At 38.4% G+C, this 23,085-nt stretch overlaps 16 pseudogenes; all 16 read left to right on the forward strand.

Moving 5' to 3' along the window:
• The first annotated feature begins 113 nt into the window (after positions 1-113).
• LOC127957792 (uncharacterized) lies at positions 114-232 on the forward strand (annotated as a pseudogene).
• Positions 233-1,495: 1,263 nt separating this feature from the next.
• On the forward strand, positions 1,496-1,614 carry LOC127957800 (uncharacterized; annotated as a pseudogene).
• A 1,405-nt stretch (positions 1,615-3,019) lies between these two features.
• Positions 3,020-3,138, forward strand: LOC127957804 (uncharacterized; annotated as a pseudogene).
• A 1,263-nt stretch (positions 3,139-4,401) lies between these two features.
• Positions 4,402-4,520, forward strand: LOC127957807 (uncharacterized; annotated as a pseudogene).
• A 1,403-nt stretch (positions 4,521-5,923) lies between these two features.
• Positions 5,924-6,042, forward strand: LOC127964004 (uncharacterized; annotated as a pseudogene).
• Positions 6,043-8,221: 2,179 nt separating this feature from the next.
• LOC127957812 (uncharacterized) lies at positions 8,222-8,340 on the forward strand (annotated as a pseudogene).
• Positions 8,341-9,604: 1,264 nt separating this feature from the next.
• LOC127957820 (uncharacterized) lies at positions 9,605-9,723 on the forward strand (annotated as a pseudogene).
• A 1,403-nt stretch (positions 9,724-11,126) lies between these two features.
• LOC127964009 (uncharacterized) lies at positions 11,127-11,245 on the forward strand (annotated as a pseudogene).
• Positions 11,246-13,424: 2,179 nt separating this feature from the next.
• On the forward strand, positions 13,425-13,543 carry LOC127957825 (uncharacterized; annotated as a pseudogene).
• Positions 13,544-13,915: 372 nt separating this feature from the next.
• LOC127957829 (uncharacterized) lies at positions 13,916-14,034 on the forward strand (annotated as a pseudogene).
• A 1,406-nt stretch (positions 14,035-15,440) lies between these two features.
• On the forward strand, positions 15,441-15,559 carry LOC127957834 (uncharacterized; annotated as a pseudogene).
• Positions 15,560-16,823: 1,264 nt separating this feature from the next.
• LOC127957837 (uncharacterized) lies at positions 16,824-16,942 on the forward strand (annotated as a pseudogene).
• Positions 16,943-18,346: 1,404 nt separating this feature from the next.
• On the forward strand, positions 18,347-18,465 carry LOC127964017 (uncharacterized; annotated as a pseudogene).
• Positions 18,466-20,636: 2,171 nt separating this feature from the next.
• Positions 20,637-20,755, forward strand: LOC127957842 (uncharacterized; annotated as a pseudogene).
• A 371-nt stretch (positions 20,756-21,126) lies between these two features.
• On the forward strand, positions 21,127-21,245 carry LOC127957850 (uncharacterized; annotated as a pseudogene).
• Positions 21,246-22,651: 1,406 nt separating this feature from the next.
• Positions 22,652-22,770, forward strand: LOC127957853 (uncharacterized; annotated as a pseudogene).
• Positions 22,771-23,085: the final 315 nt, after the last annotated feature.

Here is a 23,085-nt window from a genome sequence, read left to right on the forward strand (position 1 = left end):
CCGCCTGGGAATACCAGGTGCTTTAAGCTTTAGGGTTTTCTTTCCTACTTATATAATGTACCGGCGATTAGATTGACTGATCTTTAAATAGCTCTCTCTTTGCAGCAGTCTTCGCTTATGGCCATACCACCCTGGCTATGCCAGATCATGTCTGAGCTCGGAAGCTAAGCAGGTTTGGGCCTGGTTAGTAATTGGATGGGAGACCCCCTGGTAATACCAGTTGCTTTAAGATTTTTGTAAATTTTTCACAAATTATATAATAATCTTGAAAAAAAAAAAGAGTCAATGCCCATTCTTTGAATCTTAGCAGTCATGGACCTGTTTAGTGTCTGGATGGGAGACCGCCTCGGAATACCAGGTGCTCTAATATTATTGGAAATTTATTACTAATTATATAATAATCTTAAAAAAAAGAGCCAATGCCCGATCTCTTAATCTTAGCAGGTATTGGCCTGGTTAGTGCTTGGATGGGAGACCGCCTCGGAATACCAGGTGCTGTAAGCTTTTGGATTTTCATTCCTACTTATATAATGTATGGGCGATTTGATTGGCTGATCTTTAAATAGTCTTCTCTTTGCAGTATCCTTCGCTTGCGACCGTAACAACCTGGCTATGCCTGATCTCGTCTGCTCTCGGAAGCTAAGCAGGTTTGGTCCTGTATAATGTACCGGCGATTAGATTGGCTGATCTTTAAATAGCTCTCTCTTTGCAGCAGTCTTCGCTTATGGCCATTCCACCCTGGCTATGCCAGATCATGTCTGAGCTCGGAAACTAAGCAGGTTTCGGCCTGGTTAGTAATTGGATGGCAGACCCCCTGGTAATACCAGTTGCTTTAAGGTTTTTGGAAATTTTTCACAAATTATATAATAATCTTGCAAGAAAAAAAGAAAGGAGTCAATGCCCCATATCTGAATCTTAGCAGGTATGGGCCTGGTTAGTAATTGGATGGGAGACACCCTGGTAATACCAGTTGCTTTAAGATTTTTGGAAATTTTTCACAAATTATATAATAATCTTGCAAAAAAAAAAAAAAAAAGAGTAAATGCCCAATCTTTGAATCTTAGAAGGTATGGACCTGTTTAGTGCTTGGATGGGAGACCGCCTCGGAATACCAGTTACTGTAATATTTTTGGAAATTTGTTCTAATTATATAATTATCTTGAAACAAAAAGAGTCAATGCCCAATCTTTGAATCTTAGCAGCTATGGACCTGTTTAGTGTTTGGATGGGAGACCGCCTCGGAAAACCAGGTGCTCTAATATTATTGGAAATTCATTACTAATTATATAATAATCTTTAAAAAAAAAAAAAAAAAAAAAAGAGTCAATGCCTGATCTCTTAATCTTAGCAGGTATTGGCCTGGTTAGTGCTTGGATGGGAGACCGCCTGGGAATACCAGGTGCTTTAAGCTTTAGGGTTTTCTTTCCTACTTATATAATGTACCGGCGATTAGATTGACTGATCTTTAAATAGCTCTCTCTTTGCAGCAGTCTTCGCTTATGGCCATACCACCCTGGCTATGCCAGATCATGTCTGAGCTCGGAAGCTAAGCAGGTTTGGGCCTGGTTAGTAATTGGATGGGAGACCCCCTGGTAATACCAGTTGCTTTAAGATTTTTGTAAATTTTTCACAAATTATATAATAATCTTGAAAAAAAAAAAGAGTGAATGCCCATTCTTTGAATCTTAGCAGTCATTGACCTGTGTAGTGTTTGGATGGGAGACCCCCTGGTAATACCAGGTACTCTAATATTATTGGAAATTTATTACTAATTATATAATAATCTTAAAAAAAAAGAGCCAATGCCCGATCTCTTAATCTTAGCAGGTAATGGCCTGGTTAGTGCTTGGATGGGAGACCGCCTCGGAATACCAGGTGCTGTAAGCTTTTGGATTTTCATTCCTACTTATATAATGTATGGGCGATTTGATTGGCTGATCTTTAAATAGTCTTCTCTTTGCAGTATCCTTCGCTTGCGACCGTAACAACCTGGCTATGCCTGATCTCGTCTGCTCTCGGAAGCTAAGCAGGTTTGGTCCTGTATAATGTACCGGCGATTAGATTGGCTGATCTTTAAATAGCTCTCTCTTTGCAGCAGTCTTCGCTTATGGCCATTCCACCCTGGCTATGCCAGATCATGTCTGAGCTCGGAAACTAAGCAGGTTTCGGCCTGGTTAGTAATTGGATGGCAGACCCCCTGGTAATACCAGTTGCTTTAAGATTTTTGGAAATTTTTCACAAATTATATAATAATCTTGCAAGAAAAAAAGAAAGGAGTCAATGCCCCATATCTGAATCTTAGCAGGTATGGGCCTGGTTAGTAATTGGATGGGAGACACCCTGGTAATACCAGTTGCTTTAAGATTTTTGGAAATTTTTCACAAATTATATAATAATCTTGAAAAAAAAAAAAGTCAATGCCCGATCTCTGAATAATAGCAGGTTTTGCCTGGTTAGTACTTGGATGGAAGACGGCCGGGAAATACCAGTTGCTGTAATATTTTTGGCAATTTTTACTAATTACATAATAATCTTGCAAAAAAAAAAAAAAAAAAAAAAAAGAGTAAATGCCCAATCTTTGAACCTTAGGAGGTATGGACCTGTTTAGTGCTTGGATGGGAGACCGCCTCGGAATACCAGTTGCTGTAATATTTTTGGAAATTTGTACTAATTATATAATTATCTTGAAACAAAAAGAGTCAATGCCCAATCTTTGAATCTTAGCAGCAATCGACCTGTTTAGTGTTTGGATGGGAGACCGCCTCGGAAAACCAGGTGCTCTAATATTATTGGAAATTTATTACTAATTATATAATAATCTTTAAAAAAAAAAAAAAAAAAAAAAAGTCAATGCCCGATCTCTTAATCTTAGCAGGTATTGGCCTGGTTAGTGCTTGGATGGGAGACCGCCTGGGAATACCAGGTGCTTTAAGCTTTAGGGTTTTCTTTCCTACTTATATAATGTACCGGCGATTAGATTGACTGATCTTTAAATAGCTCTCTCTTTGCAGCAGTCTTCGCTTATGGCCATACCACCCTGGCTATGCCAGATCATGTCTGAGCTCGGAAGCTAAGCAGGTTTGGGCCTGGTTAGTAATTGGATGGGAGACCCCCTGGTAATACCAGTTGCTTTAAGATTTTTGTAAATTTTTCACAAATTATATAATAATCTTGAAAAAAAAAAAGAGTCAATGCCCATTCTTTGAATCTTAGCAGTCATGGACCTGTTTAGTGTCTGGATGGGAGACCGCCTCGGAATACCAGGTGCTCTAATATTATTGGAAATTTATTACTAATTATATAATAATCTTAAAAAAAAGAGCCAATGCCCGATCTCTTAATCTTAGCAGGTATTGGCCTGGTTAGTGCTTGGATGGGAGACCGCCTCGGAATACCAGGTGCTGTAAGCTTTTGGATTTTCATTCCTACTTATATAATGTATGGGCGATTTGATTGGCTGATCTTTAAATAGTCTTCTCTTTGCAGTATCCTTCGCTTGCGACCGTAACAACCTGGCTATGCCTGATCTCGTCTGCTCTCGGAAGCTAAGCAGGTTTGGTCCTGTATAATGTACCGGCGATTAGATTGGCTGATCTTTAAATAGCTCTCTCTTTGCAGCAGTCTTCGCTTATGGCCATTCCACCCTGGCTATGCCAGATCATGTCTGAGCTCGGAAACTAAGCAGGTTTCGGCCTGGTTAGTAATTGGATGGCAGACCCCCTGGTAATACCAGTTGCTTTAAGGTTTTTGGAAATTTTTCACAAATTATATAATAATCTTGCAAGAAAAAAAGAAAGGAGTCAATGCCCCATATCTGAATCTTAGCAGGTATGGGCCTGGTTAGTAATTGGATGGGAGACACCCTGGTAATACCAGTTGCTTTAAGATTTTTGGAAATTTTTCACAAATTATATAATAATCTTGCAAAAAAAAAAAAAAAAGAGTAAATGCCCAATCTTTGAATCTTAGAAGGTATGGACCTGTTTAGTGCTTGGATGGGAGACCGCCTCGGAATACCAGTTACTGTAATATTTTTGGAAATTTGTTCTAATTATATAATTATCTTGAAACAAAAAGAGTCAATGCCCAATCTTTGAATCTTAGCAGCTATGGACCTGTTTAGTGTTTGGATGGGAGACCGCCTCGGAAAACCAGGTGCTCTAATATTATTGGAAATTCATTACTAATTATATAATAATCTTTAAAAAAAAAAAAAAAAAAAAAAAGAGTCAATGCCTGATCTCTTAATCTTAGCAGGTATTGGCCTGGTTAGTGCTTGGATGGGAGACCGCCTGGGAATACCAGGTGCTTTAAGCTTTAGGGTTTTCTTTCCTACTTATATAATGTACCGGCGATTAGATTGACTGATCTTTAAATAGCTCTCTCTTTGCAGCAGTCTTCGCTTATGGCCATACCACCCTGGCTATGCCAGATCATGTCTGAGCTCGGAAGCTAAGCAGGTTTGGGCCTGGTTAGTAATTGGATGGGAGACCCCCTGGTAATACCAGTTGCTTTAAGATTTTTGTAAATTATTCATAAATTATATAATAATCTTGAAAAAAAAAAGAGTGAATGCCCATTCTTTGAATCTTAGCAGTCATTGACCTGTGTAGTGTTTGGATGGGAGACCCCCTGGTAATACCAGGTACTCTAATATTATTGGAAATTTATTACTAATTATATAATAATCTTAAAAAAAAAGAGCCAATGCCCGATCTCTTAATCTTAGCAGGTAATGGCCTGGTTAGTGCTTGGATGGGAGACCGCCTCGGAATACCAGGTGCTGTAAGCTTTTGGATTTTCATTCCTACTTATATAATGTATGGGCGATTTGATTGGCTGATCTTTAAATAGTCTTCTCTTTGCAGTATCCTTCGCTTGCGACCGTAACAACCTGGCTATGCCTGATCTCGTCTGCTCTCGGAAGCTAAGCAGGTTTGGTCCTGTATAATGTACCGGCGATTAGATTGGCTGATCTTTAAATAGCTCTCTCTTTGCAGCAGTCTTCGCTTATGGCCATTCCACCCTGGCTATGCCAGATCATGTCTGAGCTCGGAAACTAAGCAGGTTTCGGCCTGGTTAGTAATTGGATGGCAGACCCCCTGGTAATACCAGTTGCTTTAAGATTTTTGGAAATTTTTCACAAATTATATAATAATCTTGCAAGAAAAAAAGAAAGGAGTCAATGCCCCATATCTGAATCTTAGCAGGTATGGGCCTGGTTAGTAATTGGATGGGAGACACCCTGGTAATACCAGTTGCTTTAAGATTTTTGGAAATTTTTCACAAATTATATAATAATCTTGAAAAAAAAAAAAAAAGTCAATGCCCGATCTCTGAATAATAGCAGGTTTTGCCTGGTTAGTACTTGGATGGAAGACGGCCGGGAAATACCAGTTGCTGTAATATTTTTGGCAATTTTTACTAATTACATAATAATCTTGCAAAAAAAAAAAAAAAAAAAAAAGAGTAAATGCCCAATCTTTGAACCTTAGGAGGTATGGACCTGTTTAGTGCTTGGATGGGAGACCGCCTCGGAATACCAGTTGCTGTAATATTTTTGGAAATTTGTACTAATTATATAATTATCTTGAAACAAAAAGAGTCAATGCCCAATCTTTGAATCTTAGCAGCTATCGACCTGTTTAGTGTTTGGATGGGAGACCGCCTCGGAAAACCAGGTGCTCTAATATTATTGGAAATTTATTACTAATTATATAATAATCTTTAAAAAAAAAAAAAAAAAAAAAGTCAATGCCCGATCTCTTAATCTTAGCAGGTATTGGCCTGGTTAGTGCTTGGATGGGAGACCGCCTGGGAATACCAGGTGCTTTAAGCTTTAGGGTTTTCTTTCCTACTTATATAATGTACCGGCGATTAGATTGACTGATCTTTAAATAGCTCTCTCTTTGCAGCAGTCTTTGCTTATGGCCATACCACCCTGGCTATGCCAGATCATGTCTGAGCTCGGAAGCTAAGCACGTTTGGGCCTGGTTAGTAATTGGATGGGAGGCCCCCTGGTAATACCAGTTGCTTTAAGATTTTTGTAAATTTTTCACAAATTATATAATAATCTTGAAAAAAAAAAGAGTGAATGCCCATTCTTTGAATCTTAGCAGTCATTGACCTGTGTAGTGTTTGGATGGGAGACCCCCTGGTAATACCAGGTGCTCTAATATTATTGGAAATTTATTACTAATTATATAATAATCTTAAAAAAAAGAGCCAATGCCCGATCTCTTAATCTTAGCAGGTATTGGCCTGGTTAGTGCTTGGATGGGAGACCGCCTCGGAATACCAGGTGCTGTAAGCTTTTGGATTTTCATTCCTACTTATATAATGTATGGGCGATTTGATTGGCTGATCTTTAAATAGTCTTCTCTTTGCAGTATCCTTCGCTTGCGACCGTAACAACCTGGCTATGCCTGATCTCGTCTGCTCTCGGAAGCTAAGCAGGTTTGGTCCTGTATAATGTACCGGCGATTAGATTGGCTGATCTTTAAATAGCTCTCTCTTTGCAGCAGTCTTCGCTTATGGCCATTCCACCCTGGCTATGCCAGATCATGTCTGAGCTCGGAAACTAAGCAGGTTTCGGCCTGGTTAGTAATTGGATGGCAGACCCCCTGGTAATACCAGTTGCTTTAAGATTTTTGGAAATTTTTCACAAATTATATAATAATCTTGCAAGAAAAAAAGAAAGGAGTCAATGCCCCATATCTGAATCTTAGCAGGTATGGGCCTGGTTAGTAATTGGATGGGAGACACCCTGGTAATACCAGTTGCTTTAAGATTTTTGGAAATTTTTCACAAATTATATAATAATCTTGCAAAAAAAAAAAAAAAAAGAGTAAATGCCCAATCTTTGAATCTTAGAAGGTATGGACCTGTTTAGTGCTTGGATGGGAGACCGCCTCGGAATACCAGTTGCTGTAATATTTTTGGAAATTTGTACTAATTATATAATTATCTTGAAACAAAAAGAGTCAATGCCCAATCTTTGAATCTTAGCAGCTATGGACCTGTTTAGTGTTTGGATGGGAGACCGCCTCGGAAAACCAGGTGCTCTAATATTATTGGAAATTCATTACTAATTATATAATAATCTTTAAAAAAAAAAAAAAAAAAAAAAAAAAAGAGTCAATGCCCGATCTCTTAATCTTAGCAGGTATTGGCCTGGTTAGTGCTTGGATGGGGGACCGCCTGGGAATACCAGGTGCTTTAAGCTTTAGGGTTTTCTTTCCTACTTATATAATGTACCGGCGATTAGATTGGCTGATCTTTAAATAGCTCTCTCTTTGCAGCAGTCTTTGCTTATGGCCATACCACCCTGGCTATGCCAGATCATGTCTGAGCTCGGAAACTAAGCAGGTTTCGGCCTGGTTAGTAATTGGATGGCAGACCCCCTGGTAATACCAGTTGCTTTAAGATTTTTGGAAATTTTTCACAAATTATATAATAATCTTGCAAGAAAAAAAGAAAGGAGTCAATGCCCCATATCTGAATCTTAGCAGGTATGGGCCTGGTTAGTAATTGGATGGGAGACACCCTGGTAATACCAGTTGCTTTAAGATTTTTGGAAATTTTTCACAAATTATATAATAATCTTGAAAAAAAAAAAAAGTCAATGCCCGATCTCTGAATAATAGCAGGTTTTGCCTGGTTAGTACTTGGATGGAAGACGGCCGGGAAATACCAGTTGCTGTAATATTTTTGGCAATTTTTACTAATTACATAATAATCTTGAAAAAAAAAAAAAAAAAAGAGTAAATGCCCAATCTTTGAATCTTAGGAGGTATGGACCTGTTTAGTGCTTGGATGGGAGACCGCCTCGGAATACCAGTTGCTGTAATATTTTTGGAAATTTGTACTAATTATATAATTATCTTGAAACAAAAAGAGTCAATGCCCAATCTTTGAATCTTAGCAGCTATCGACCTGTTTAGTGTTTGGATGGGAGACCGCCTCGGAAAACCAGGTGCTCTAATATTATTGGAAATTTATTATTAATTATATAATAATCTTTAAAAAAAAAAAAAAAAAAAAAAAGAGTCAATGCCCGATCTCTTAATCTTAGCAGGTATTGGCCTGGTTAGTGCTTGGATGGGAGACCGCCTGGGAATACCAGGTGCTTTAAGCTTTAGGGTTTTCGTTCCTACTTATATAATGTACCGGCGATTAGATTGGCTGATCTTTAAATAGCTCTCTCTTTGCAGCAGTCTTCGCTTATGGCCATACCACCCTGGCTATGCCAGATCATGTCTGAGCTCGGAAGCTAAGCAGGTTTGGGCCTGGTTAGTAATTGGATGGGAGACCCCCTGGTAATACCAGTTGCTTTAAGATTTTTGTAAATTTTTCACAAATTATATAATAATCTTGAAAAAAAAAAAGAGTCAATGCCCATTCTTTGAATCTTAGCAGTCATGGACCTGTTTAGTGTCTGGATGGGAGACCGCCTCGGAATACCAGGTGCTCTAATATTATTGGAAATTTATTACTAATTATATAATAATCTTAAAAAAAAGAGCCAATGCCCGATCTCTTAATCTTAGCAGGTATTGGCCTGGTTAGTGCTTGGATGGGAGACCGCCTCGGAATACCAGGTGCTGTAAGCTTTTGGATTTTCATTCCTACTTATATAATGTATGGGCGATTTGATTGGCTGATCTTTAAATAGTCTTCTCTTTGCAGTATCCTTCGCTTGCGACCGTAACAACCTGGCTATGCCTGATCTCGTCTGCTCTCGGAAGCTAAGCAGGTTTGGTCCTGTATAATGTACCGGCGATTAGATTGGCTGATCTTTAAATAGCTCTCTCTTTGCAGCAGTCTTCGCTTATGGCCATTCCACCCTGGCTATGCCAGATCATGTCTGAGCTCGGAAACTAAGCAGGTTTCGGCCTGGTTAGTAATTGGATGGCAGACCCCCTGGTAATACCAGTTGCTTTAAGGTTTTTGGAAATTTTTCACAAATTATATAATAATCTTGCAAGAAAAAAAGAAAGGAGTCAATGCCCCATATCTGAATCTTAGCAGGTATGGGCCTGGTTAGTAATTGGATGGGAGACACCCTGGTAATACCAGTTGCTTTAAGATTTTTGGAAATTTTTCACAAATTATATAATAATCTTGCAAAAAAAAAAAAAAAAAGAGTAAATGCCCAATCTTTGAATCTTAGAAGGTATGGACCTGTTTAGTGCTTGGATGGGAGACCGCCTCGGAATACCAGTTACTGTAATATTTTTGGAAATTTGTTCTAATTATATAATTATCTTGAAACAAAAAGAGTCAATGCCCAATCTTTGAATCTTAGCAGCTATGGACCTGTTTAGTGTTTGGATGGGAGACCGCCTCGGAAAACCAGGTGCTCTAATATTATTGGAAATTCATTACTAATTATATAATAATCTTTAAAAAAAAAAAAAAAAAAAAAAAGAGTCAATGCCTGATCTCTTAATCTTAGCAGGTATTGGCCTGGTTAGTGCTTGGATGGGAGACCGCCTGGGAATACCAGGTGCTTTAAGCTTTAGGGTTTTCTTTCCTACTTATATAATGTACCGGCGATTAGATTGACTGATCTTTAAATAGCTCTCTCTTTGCAGCAGTCTTCGCTTATGGCCATACCACCCTGGCTATGCCAGATCATGTCTGAGCTCGGAAGCTAAGCAGGTTTGGGCCTGGTTAGTAATTGGATGGGAGACCCCCTGGTAATACCAGTTGCTTTAAGATTTTTGTAAATTATTCATAAATTATATAATAATCTTGAAAAAAAAAAGAGTGAATGCCCATTCTTTGAATCTTAGCAGTCATTGACCTGTGTAGTGTTTGGATGGGAGACCCCCTGGTAATACCAGGTACTCTAATATTATTGGAAATTTATTACTAATTATATAATAATCTTAAAAAAAAAGAGCCAATGCCCGATCTCTTAATCTTAGCAGGTAATGGCCTGGTTAGTGCTTGGATGGGAGACCGCCTCGGAATACCAGGTGCTGTAAGCTTTTGGATTTTCATTCCTACTTATATAATGTATGGGCGATTTGATTGGCTGATCTTTAAATAGTCTTCTCTTTGCAGTATCCTTCGCTTGCGACCGTAACAACCTGGCTATGCCTGATCTCGTCTGCTCTCGGAAGCTAAGCAGGTTTGGTCCTGTATAATGTACCGGCGATTAGATTGGCTGATCTTTAAATAGCTCTCTCTTTGCAGCAGTCTTCGCTTATGGCCATTCCACCCTGGCTATGCCAGATCATGTCTGAGCTCGGAAACTAAGCAGGTTTCGGCCTGGTTAGTAATTGGATGGCAGACCCCCTGGTAATACCAGTTGCTTTAAGATTTTTGGAAATTTTTCACAAATTATATAATAATCTTGCAAGAAAAAAAGAAAGGAGTCAATGCCCCATATCTGAATCTTAGCAGGTATGGGCCTGGTTAGTAATTGGATGGGAGACACCCTGGTAATACCAGTTGCTTTAAGATTTTTGGAAATTTTTCACAAATTATATAATAATCTTGAAAAAAAAAAAAAAAGTCAATGCCCGATCTCTGAATAATAGCAGGTTTTGCCTGGTTAGTACTTGGATGGAAGACGGCCGGGAAATACCAGTTGCTGTAATATTTTTGGCAATTTTTACTAATTACATAATAATCTTGCAAAAAAAAAAAAAAAAAAAAAAGAGTAAATGCCCAATCTTTGAACCTTAGGAGGTATGGACCTGTTTAGTGCTTGGATGGGAGACCGCCTCGGAATACCAGTTGCTGTAATATTTTTGGAAATTTGTACTAATTATATAATTATCTTGAAACAAAAAGAGTCAATGCCCAATCTTTGAATCTTAGCAGCTATCGACCTGTTTAGTGTTTGGATGGGAGACCGCCTCGGAAAACCAGGTGCTCTAATATTATTGGAAATTTATTACTAATTATATAATAATCTTTAAAAAAAAAAAAAAAAAAAAAGTCAATGCCCGATCTCTTAATCTTAGCAGGTATTGGCCTGGTTAGTGCTTGGATGGGAGACCGCCTGGGAATACCAGGTGCTTTAAGCTTTAGGGTTTTCTTTCCTACTTATATAATGTACCGGCGATTAGATTGACTGATCTTTAAATAGCTCTCTCTTTGCAGCAGTCTTTGCTTATGGCCATACCACCCTGGCTATGCCAGATCATGTCTGAGCTCGGAAGCTAAGCACGTTTGGGCCTGGTTAGTAATTGGATGGGAGGCCCCCTGGTAATACCAGTTGCTTTAAGATTTTTGTAAATTTTTCACAAATTATATAATAATCTTGAAAAAAAAAAGAGTGAATGCCCATTCTTTGAATCTTAGCAGTCATTGACCTGTGTAGTGTTTGGATGGGAGACCCCCTGGTAATACCAGGTGCTCTAATATTATTGGAAATTTATTACTAATTATATAATAATCTTAAAAAAAAGAGCCAATGCCCGATCTCTTAATCTTAGCAGGTATTGGCCTGGTTAGTGCTTGGATGGGAGACCGCCTCGGAATACCAGGTGCTGTAAGCTTTTGGATTTTCATTCCTACTTATATAATGTATGGGCGATTTGATTGGCTGATCTTTAAATAGTCTTCTCTTTGCAGTATCCTTCGCTTGCGACCGTAACAACCTGGCTATGCCTGATCTCGTCTGCTCTCGGAAGCTAAGCAGGTTTGGTCCTGTATAATGTACCGGCGATTAGATTGGCTGATCTTTAAATAGCTCTCTCTTTGCAGCAGTCTTCGCTTATGGCCATTCCACCCTGGCTATGCCAGATCATGTCTGAGCTCGGAAACTAAGCAGGTTTCGGCCTGGTTAGTAATTGGATGGCAGACCCCCTGGTAATACCAGTTGCTTTAAGATTTTTGGAAATTTTTCACAAATTATATAATAATCTTGCAAGAAAAAAAGAAAGGAGTCAATGCCCCATATCTGAATCTTAGCAGGTATGGGCCTGGTTAGTAATTGGATGGGAGACACCCTGGTAATACCAGTTGCTTTAAGATTTTTGGAAATTTTTCACAAATTATATAATAATCTTGCAAAAAAAAAAAAAAAAAGAGTAAATGCCCAATCTTTGAATCTTAGAAGGTATGGACCTGTTTAGTGCTTGGATGGGAGACCGCCTCGGAATACCAGTTGCTGTAATATTTTTGGAAATTTGTACTAATTATATAATTATCTTGAAACAAAAAGAGTCAATGCCCAATCTTTGAATCTTAGCAGCTATGGACCTGTTTAGTGTTTGGATGGGAGACCGCCTCGGAAAACCAGGTGCTCTAATATTATTGGAAATTCATTACTAATTATATAATAATCTTTAAAAAAAAAAAAAAAAAAAAAAAAAAAGAGTCAATGCCCGATCTCTTAATCTTAGCAGGTATTGGCCTGGTTAGTGCTTGGATGGGAGACCGCCTGGGAATACCAGGTGCTTTAAGCTTTAGGGTTTTCTTTCCTACTTATATAATGTACCGGCGATTAGATTGGCTGATCTTTAAATAGCTCTCTCTTTGCAGCAGTCTTTGCTTATGGCCATACCACCCTGGCTATGCCAGATCATGTCTGAGCTCGGAAACTAAGCAGGTTTCGGCCTGGTTAGTAATTGGATGGCAGACCCCCTGGTAATACCAGTTGCTTTAAGATTTTTGGAAATTTTTCACAAATTATATAATAATCTTGCAAGAAAAAAAGAAAGGAGTCAATGCCCCATATCTGAATCTTAGCAGGTATGGGCCTGGTTAGTAATTGGATGGGAGACACCCTGGTAATACCAGTTGCTTTAAGATTTTTGGAAATTTTTCACAAATTATATAATAATCTTGAAAAAAAAAAAAAGTCAATGCCCGATCTCTGAATAATAGCAGGTTTTGCCTGGTTAGTACTTGGATGGAAGACGGCCGGGAAATACCAGTTGCTGTAATATTTTTGGCAATTTTTACTAATTACATAATAATCTTGAAAAAAAAAAAAAAAAAAGAGTAAATGCCCAATCTTTGAATCTTAGGAGGTATGGACCTGTTTAGTGCTTGGATGGGAGACCGCCTCGGAATACCAGTTGCTGTAATATTTTTGGAAATTTGTACTAATTATATAATTATCTTGAAACAAAAAGAGTCAATGCCCAATCTTTGAATCTTAGCAGCTATCGACCTGTTTAGTGTTTGGATGGGAGACCGCCTCGGAAAACCAGGTGCTCTAATATTATTGGAAATTTATTATTAATTATATAATAATCTTTAAAAAAAAAAAAAAAAAAAAAAAGAGTCAATGCCCGATCTCTTAATCTTAGCAGGTATTGGCCTGGTTAGTGCTTGGATGGGAGACCGCCTGGGAATACCAGGTGCTTTAAGCTTTAGGGTTTTCGTTCCTACTTATATAATGTACCGGCGATTAGATTGGCTGATCTTTAAATAGCTCTCTCTTTGCAGCAGTCTTCGCTTATGGCCATACCACCCTGGCTATGCCAGATCATGTCTGAGCTCGGAAGCTAAGCAGGTTTGGGCCTGGTTAGTAATTGGATGGGAGACCCCCTGGTAATACCAGTTGCTTTAAGATTTTTGTAAATTTTTCACAAATTATATAATAATCTTGAAAAAAAAAAAAGAGTCAATGCCCATTCTTTGAATCTTAGCAGTCATGGACCTGTTTAGTGTCTGGATGGGAGACCGCCTCGGAATACCAGGTGCTCTAATATTATTGGAAATTTATTACTAATTATATAATAATCTTAAAAAAAAAAAAAAAAAAAAAAAGAGTCAATGCCTGATCTCTTAATCTTAGCAGGTATTGGCCTGGTTAGTGCTTGGATGGGAGACCGCCTGGGAATACCAGGTGCTTTAAGCTTTAGGGTTTTCTTTCCTACTTATATAATGTACCGGCGATTAGATTGACTGATCTTTAAATAGCTCTCTCTTTGCTGCAGTCTTCGCTTATGGCCATACCACCCTGGCTATGCCAGATCATGTCTGAGCTCGGAAGCTAAGCAGGTTTGGGCCTGGTTAGTAATTGGATGGGAGACCCCCTGGTAATACCAGTTGCTTTAAGATTTTTGTAAATTTTTCACAAATTATATAATAATCTTGAAAAAAAAAAAGAGTGAATGCCCATTCTTTGAATCTTAGCAGTCATTGACCTGTGTAGTGTTTGGATGGGAGACCCCCTGGTAATACCAGGTACTCTAATATTATTGGAAATTTATTACTAATTATATAATAATCTTAAAAAAAAAGAGCCAATGCCCGATCTCTTAATCTTAGCAGGTAATGGCCTGGTTAGTGCTTGGATGGGAGACCGCCTCGGAATACCAGGTGCTGTAAGCTTTTGGATTTTCATTCCTACTTATATAATGTATGGGCGATTTGATTGGCTGATCTTTAAATAGTCTTCTCTTTGCAGTATCCTTCGCTTGCGACCGTAAAAACCTGGCTATGCCTGATCTCGTCTGCTCTCGGAAGCTAAGCAGGTTTGGTCCTGTATAATGTACCGGCGATTAGATTGGCTGATCTTTAAATAGCTCTCTCTTTGCAGCAGTCTTCGCTTATGGCCATTCCACCCTGGCTATGCCAGATCATGTCTGAGCTCGGAAACTAAGCAGGTTTCGGCCTGGTTAGTAATTGGATGGCAGACCCCCTGGTAATACCAGTTGCTTTAAGATTTTTGGAAATTTTTCACAAATTATATAATAATCTTGCAAGAAAAAAAGAAAGGAGTCAATGCCCCATATCTGAATCTTAGCAGGTATGGGCCTGGTTAGTAATTGGATGGGAGACACCCTGGTAATACCAGTTGCTTTAAGATTTTTGGAAATTTTTCACAAATTATATAATAATCTTGAAAAAAAAAAAAAAGTCAATGCCCGATCTCTGAATAATAGCAGGTTTTGCCTGGTTAGTACTTGGATGGAAGACGGCCGGGAAATACCAGTTGCTGTAATATTTTTGGCAATTTTTACTAATTACATAATAATCTTGCAAAAAAAAAAAAAAAAAAAAAAAGAGTAAATGCCCAATCTTTGAACCTTAGGAGGTATGGACCTGTTTAGTGCTTGGATGGGAGACCGCCTCGGAATACCAGTTGCTGTAATATTTTTGGAAATTTGTACTAATTATATAATTATCTTGAAACAAAAAGAGTCAATGCCCAATCTTTGAATCTTAGCAGCAATCGACCTGTTTAGTGTTTGGATGGGAGACCGCCTCGGAAAACCAGGTGCTCTAATATTATTGGAAATTTATTACTAATTATATAATAATCTTTAAAAAAAAAAAAAAAAAAAAAAAGTCAATGCCCGATCTCTTAATCTTAGCAGGTATTGGCCTGGTTAGTGCTTGGATGGGAGACCGCCTGGGAATACCAGGTGCTTTAAGCTTTAGGGTTTTCTTTCCTACTTATATAATGTACCGGCGATTAGATTGACTGATCTTTAAATAGCTCTCTCTTTGCAGCAGTCTTCGCTTATGGCCATACCACCCTGGCTATGCCAGATCATGTCTGAGCTCGGAAGCTAAGCAGGTTTGGGCCTGGTTAGTAATTGGATGGGAGACCCCCTGGTAATACCAGTTGCTTTAAGATTTTTGTAAATTTTTCACAAATTATATAATAATCTTGAAAAAAAAAAAGAGTCAATGCCCATTCTTTGAATCTTAGCAGTCATGGACCTGTTTAGTGTCTGGATGGGAGACCGCCTCGGAATACCAGGTGCTCTAATATTATTGGAAATTTATTACTAATTATATAATAATCTTAAAAAAAAGAGCCAATGCCCGATCTCTTAATCTTAGCAGGTATTGGCCTGGTTAGTGCTTGGATGGGAGACCGCCTCGGAATACCAGGTGCTGTAAGCTTTTGGATTTTCATTCCTACTTATATAATGTATGGGCGATTTGATTGGCTGATCTTTAAATAGTCTTCTCTTTGCAGTATCCTTCGCTTGCGACCGTAACAACCTGGCTATGCCTGATCTCGTCTGCTCTCGGAAGCTAAGCAGGTTTGGTCCTGTATAATGTACCGGCGATTAGATTGGCTGATCTTTAAATAGCTCTCTCTTTGCAGCAGTCTTCGCTTATGGCCATTCCACCCTGGCTATGCCAGATCATGTCTGAGCTCGGAAACTAAGCAGGTTTCGGCCTGGTTAGTAATTGGATGGCAGACCCCCTGGTAATACCAGTTGCTTTAAGGTTTTTGGAAATTTTTCACAAATTATATAATAATCTTGCAAGAAAAAAAGAAAGGAGTCAATGCCCCATATCTGAATCTTAGCAGGTATGGGCCTGGTTAGTAATTGGATGGGAGACACCCTGGTAATACCAGTTGCTTTAAGATTTTTGGAAATTTTTCACAAATTATATAATAATCTTGCAAAAAAAAAAAAAAAAAGAGTAAATGCCCAATCTTTGAATCTTAGAAGGTATGGACCTGTTTAGTGCTTGGATGGGAGACCGCCTCGGAATACCAGTTACTGTAATATTTTTGGAAATTTGTTCTAATTATATAATTATCTTGAAACAAAAAGAGTCAATGCCCAATCTTTGAATCTTAGCAGCTATGGACCTGTTTAGTGTTTGGATGGGAGACCGCCTCGGAAAACCAGGTGCTCTAATATTATTGGAAATTCATTACTAATTATATAATAATCTTTAAAAAAAAAAAAAAAAAAAAAAAGAGTCAATGCCTGATCTCTTAATCTTAGCAGGTATTGGCCTGGTTAGTGCTTGGATGGGAGACCGCCTGGGAATACCAGGTGCTTTAAGCTTTAGGGTTTTCTTTCCTACTTATATAATGTACCGGCGATTAGATTGACTGATCTTTAAATAGCTCTCTCTTTGCAGCAGTCTTCGCTTATGGCCATACCACCCTGGCTATGCCAGATCATGTCTGAGCTCGGAAGCTAAGCAGGTTTGGGCCTGGTTAGTAATTGGATGGGAGACCCCCTGGTAATACCAGTTGCTTTAAGATTTTTGTAAATTATTCATAAATTATATAATAATCTTGAAAAAAAAAAGAGTGAATGCCCATTCTTTGAATCTTAGCAGTCATTGACCTGTGTAGTGTTTGGATGGGAGACCCCCTGGTAATACCAGGTACTCTAATATTATTGGAAATTTATTACTAATTATATAATAATCTTAAAAAAAAAGAGCCAATGCCCGATCTCTTAATCTTAGCAGGTAATGGCCTGGTTAGTGCTTGGATGGGAGACCGCCTCGGAATACCAGGTGCTGTAAGCTTTTGGATTTTCATTCCTACTTATATAATGTATGGGCGATTTGATTGGCTGATCTTTAAATAGTCTTCTCTTTGCAGTATCCTTCGCTTGCGACCGTAACAACCTGGCTATGCCTGATCTCGTCTGCTCTCGGAAGCTAAGCAGGTTTGGTCCTGTATAATGTACCCGCGATTAGATTGGCTGATCTTTAAATAGCTCTCTCTTTGCAGCAGTCTTCGCTTATGGCCATTCCACCCTGGCTATGCCAGATCATGTCTGAGCTCGGAAACTAAGCAGGTTTCGGCCTGGTTAGTAATTGGATGGCAGACCCCCTGGTAATACCAGTTGCTTTAAGATTTTTGGAAATTTTTCACAAATTATATAATAATCTTGCAAGAAAAAAAGAAAGGAGTCAATGCCCCATATCTGAATCTTAGCAGGTATGGGCCTGGTTAGTAATTGGATGGGAGACACCCTGGTAATACCAGTTGCTTTAAGATTTTTGGAAATTTTTCACAAATTATATAATAATCTTGAAAAAAAAAAAAAAAGTCAATGCCCGATCTCTGAATAATAGCAGGTTTTGCCTGGTTAGTACTTGGATGGAAGACGGCCGGGAAATACCAGTTGCTGTAATATTTTTGGCAATTTTTACTAATTACATAATAATCTTGCAAAAAAAAAAAAAAAAAAAAAAAGAGTAAATGCCCAATCTTTGAACCTTAGGAGGTATGGACCTGTTTAGTGCTTGGATGGGAGACCGCCTCGGAATACCAGTTGCTGTAATATTTTTGGAAATTTGTACTAATTATATAATTATCTTGAAACAAAAAGAGTCAATGCCCAATCTTTGAATCTTAGCAGCTATCGACCTGTTTAGTGTTTGGATGGGAGACCGCCTCGGAAAACCAGGTGCTCTAATATTATTGGAAATTTATTACTAATTATATAATAATCTTTAAAAAAAAAAAAAAAAAAAAAGTCAATGCCCGATCTCTTAATCTTAGCAGGTATTGGCCTGGTTAGTGCTTGGATGGGAGACCGCCTGGGAATACCAGGTGCTTTAAGCTTTAGGGTTTTCTTTCCTACTTATATAATGTACCGGCGATTAGATTGACTGATCTTTAAATAGCTCTCTCTTTGCAGCAGTCTTTGCTTATGGCCATACCACCCTGGCTATGCCAGATCATGTCTGAGCTCGGAAGCTAAGCACGTTTGGGCCTGGTTAGTAATTGGATGGGAGGCCCCCTGGTAATACCAGTTGCTTTAAGATTTTTGTAAATTTTTCACAAATTATATAATAATCTTGAAAAAAAAAAGAGTGAATGCCCATTCTTTGAATCTTAGCAGTCATTGACCTGTGTAGTGTTTGGATGGGAGACCCCCTGGTAATACCAGGTGCTCTAATATTATTGGAAATTTATTACTAATTATATAATAATCTTAAAAAAAAGAGCCAATGCCCGATCTCTTAATCTTAGCAGGTATTGGCCTGGTTAGTGCTTGGATGGGAGACCGCCTCGGAATACCAGGTGCTGTAAGCTTTTGGATTTTCATTCCTACTTATATAATGTATGGGCGATTTGATTGGCTGATCTTTAAATAGTCTTCTCTTTGCAGTATCCTTCGCTTGCGACCGTAACAACCTGGCTATGCCTGATCTCGTCTGCTCTCGGAAGCTAAGCAGGTTTGGTCCTGTATAATGTACCGGCGATTAGATTGGCTGATCTTTAAATAGCTCTCTCTTTGCAGCAGTCTTCGCTTATGGCCATTCCACCCTGGCTATGCCAGATCATGTCTGAGCTCGGAAACTAAGCAGGTTTCGGCCTGGTTAGTAATTGGATGGCAGACCCCCTGGTAATACCAGTTGCTTTAAGATTTTTGGAAATTTTTCACAAATTATATAATAATCTTGCAAGAAAAAAAGAAAGGAGTCAATGCCCCATATCTGAATCTTAGCAGGTATGGGCCTGGTTAGTAATTGGATGGGAGACACCCTGGTAATACCAGTTGCTTTAAGATTTTTGGAAATTTTTCACAAATTATATAATAATCTTGCAAAAAAAAAAAAAAAAAGAGTAAATGCCCAATCTTTGAATCTTAGAAGGTATGGACCTGTTTAGTGCTTGGATGGGAGACCGCCTCGGAATACCAGTTGCTGTAATATTTTTGGAAATTTGTACTAATTATATAATTATCTTGAAACAAAAAGAGTCAATGCCCAATCTTTGAATCTTAGCAGCTATGGACCTGTTTAGTGTTTGGATGGGAGACCGCCTCGGAAAACCAGGTGCTCTAATATTATTGGAAATTCATTACTAATTATATAATAATCTTTAAAAAAAAAAAAAAAAAAAGAGTCAATGCCCGATCTCTTAATCTTAGCAGGTATTGGCCTGGTTAGTGCTTGGATGGGAGACCGCCTGGGAATACCAGGTGCTTTAAGCTTTAGGGTTTTCTTTCCTACTTATATAATGTACCGGCGATTAGATTGGCTGATCTTTAAATAGCTCTCTCTTTGCAGCAGTCTTTGCTTATGGCCATACCACCCTGGCTATGCCAGATCATGTCTGAGCTCGGAAACTAAGCAGGTTTCGGCCTGGTTAGTAATTGGATGGCAGACCCCCTGGTAATACCAGTTGCTTTAAGATTTTTGGAAATTTTTCACAAATTATATAATAATCTTGCAAGAAAAAAAGAAAGGAGTCAATGCCCCATATCTGAATCTTAGCAGGTATGGGCCTGGTTAGTAATTGGATGGGAGACACCCTGGTAATACCAGTTGCTTTAAGATTTTTGGAAATTTTTCACAAATTATATAATAATCTTGAAAAAAAAAAAAAGTCAATGCCCGATCTCTGAATAATAGCAGGTTTTGCCTGGTTAGTACTTGGATGGAAGACGGCCGGGAAATACCAGTTGCTGTAATATTTTTGGCAATTTTTACTAATTACATAATAATCTTGAAAAAAAAAAAAAAAAAAGAGTAAATGCCCAATCTTTGAATCTTAGGAGGTATGGACCTGTTTAGTGCTTGGATGGGAGACCGCCTCGGAATACCAGTTGCTGTAATATTTTTGGAAATTTGTACTAATTATATAATTATCTTGAAACAAAAAGAGTCAATGCCCAATCTTTGAATCTTAGCAGCTATCGACCTGTTTAGTGTTTGGATGGGAGACCGCCTCGGAAAACCAGGTGCTCTAATATTATTGGAAATTTATTATTAATTATATAATAATCTTTAAAAAAAAAAAAAAAAAAAAAAAGAGTCAATGCCCGATCTCTTAATCTTAGCAGGTATTGGCCTGGTTAGTGCTTGGATGGGAGACCGCCTGGGAATACCAGGTGCTTTAAGCTTTAGGGTTTTCGTTCCTACTTATATAATGTACCGGCGATTAGATTGGCTGATCTTTAAATAGCTCTCTCTTTGCAGCAGTCTTCGCTTATGGCCATACCACCCTGGCTATGCCAGATCATGTCTGAGCTCGGAAGCTAAGCAGGTTTGGGCCTGGTTAGTAATTGGATGGGAGACCCCCTGGTAATACCAGTTGCTTTAAGATTTTTGTAAATTTTTCACAAATTATATAATAATCTTGAAAAAAAAAAAAGAGTCAATGCCCATTCTTTGAATCTTAGCAGTCATGGACCTGTTTAGTGTCTGGATGGGAGACCGCCTCGGAATACCAGGTGCTCTAATATTATTGGAAATTTATTACTAATTATATAATAATCTTAAAAAAAAAAAAAAAAAAAAAAGAGTCAATGCCTGATCTCTTAATCTTAGCAGGTATTGGCCTGGTTAGTGCTTGGATGGGAGACCGCCTGGGAATACCAGGTGCTTTAAGCTTTAGGGTTTTCTTTCCTACTTATATAATGTACCGGCGATTAGATTGACTGATCTTTAAATAGCTCTCTCTTTGCTGCAGTCTTCGCTTATGGCCATACCACCCTGGCTATGCCAGATCATGTCTGAGCTCGGAAGCTAAGCAGGTTTGGGCCTGGTTAGTAATTGGATGGGAGACCCCCTGGTAATACCAGTTGCTTTAAGATTTTTGTAAATTTTTCACAAATTATATAATAATCTTGAAAAAAAAAAAGAGTGAATGCCCATTCTTTGAATCTTAGCAGTCATTGACCTGTGTAGTGTTTGGATGGGAGACCCCCTGGTAATACCAGGTACTCTAATATTATTGGAAATTTATTACTAATTATATAATAATCTTAAAAAAAAAGAGCCAATGCCCGATCTCTTAATCTTAGCAGGTAATGGCCTGGTTAGTGCTTGGATGGGAGACCGCCTCGGAATACCAGGTGCTGTAAGCTTTTGGATTTTCATTCCTACTTATATAATGTATGGGCGATTTGATTGGCTGATCTTTAAATAGTCTTCTCTTTGCAGTATCCTTCGCTTGCGACCGTAAAAACCTGGCTATGCCTGATCTCGTCTGCTCTCGGAAGCTAAGCAGGTTTGGTCCTGTATAATGTACCGGCGATTAGATTGGCTGATCTTTAAATAGCTCTCTCTTTGCAGCAGTCTTCGCTTATGGCCATTCCACCCTGGCTATGCCAGATCATGTCTGAGCTCGGAAACTAAGCAGGTTTCGGCCTGGTTAGTAATTGGATGGCAGACCCCCTGGTAATACCAGTTGCTTTAAGATTTTTGGAAATTTTTCACAAATTATATAATAATCTTGCAAGAAAAAAAGAAAGGAGTCAATGCCCCATATCTGAATCTTAGCAGGTATGGGCCTGGTTAGTAATTGGATGGGAGACACCCTGGTAATACCAGTTGCTTTAAGATTTTTGGAAATTTTTCACAAATTATATAATAATCTTGAAAAAAAAAAAAAAGTCAATGCCCGATCTCTGAATAATAGCAGGTTTTGCCTGGTTAGTACTTGGATGGAAGACGGCCGGGAAATACCAGTTGCTGTAATATTTTTGGCAATTTTTACTAATTACATAATAATCTTGCAAAAAAAAAAAAAAAAAAAAAAAGAGTAAATGCCCAATCTTTGAACCTTAGGAGGTATGGACCTGTTTAGTGCTTGGATGGGAGACCGCCTCGGAATACCAGTTGCTGTAATATTTTTGGAAATTTGTACTAATTATATAATTATCTTGAAACAAAAAGAGTCAATGCCCAATCTTTGAATCTTAGCAGCAATCGACCTGTTTAGTGTTTGGATGGGAGACCGCCTCGGAAAACCAGGTGCTCTAATATTATTGGAAATTTATTACTAATTATATAATAATCTTTAAAAAAAAAAAAAAAAAAAAAAAGTCAATGCCCGATCTCTTAATCTTAGCAGGTATTGGCCTGGTTAGTGCTTGGATGGGAGACCGCCTGGGAATACCAGGTGCTTTAAGCTTTAGGGTTTTCTTTCCTACTTATATAATGTACCGGCGATTAGATTGACTGATCTTTAAATAGCTCTCTCTTTGCAGCAGTCTTCGCTTATGGCCATACCACCCTGGCTATGCCAGATCATGTCTGAGCTCGGAAGCTAAGCAGGTTTGGGCCTGGTTAGTAATTGGATGGGAGACCCCCTGGTAATACCAGTTGCTTTAAGATTTTTGTAAATTTTTCACAAATTATATAATAATCTTGAAAAAAAAAAAGAGTCAATGCCCATTCTTTGAATCTTAGCAGTCATGGACCTGTTTAGTGTCTGGATGGGAGACCGCCTCGGAATACCAGGTGCTCTAATATTATTGGAAATTTATTACTAATTATATAATAATCTTAAAAAAAAGAGCCAATGCCCGATCTCTTAATCTTAGCAGGTATTGGCCTGGTTAGTGCTTGGATGGGAGACCGCCTCGGAATACCAGGTGCTGTAAGCTTTTGGATTTTCATTCCTACTTATATAATGTATGGGCGATTTGA

This window comes from Carassius gibelio, chromosome A3, assembly GCF_023724105.1.
Source record: "Carassius gibelio isolate Cgi1373 ecotype wild population from Czech Republic chromosome A3, carGib1.2-hapl.c, whole genome shotgun sequence".
NCBI lineage: Eukaryota > Metazoa > Chordata > Actinopteri > Cypriniformes > Cyprinidae > Carassius > Carassius gibelio.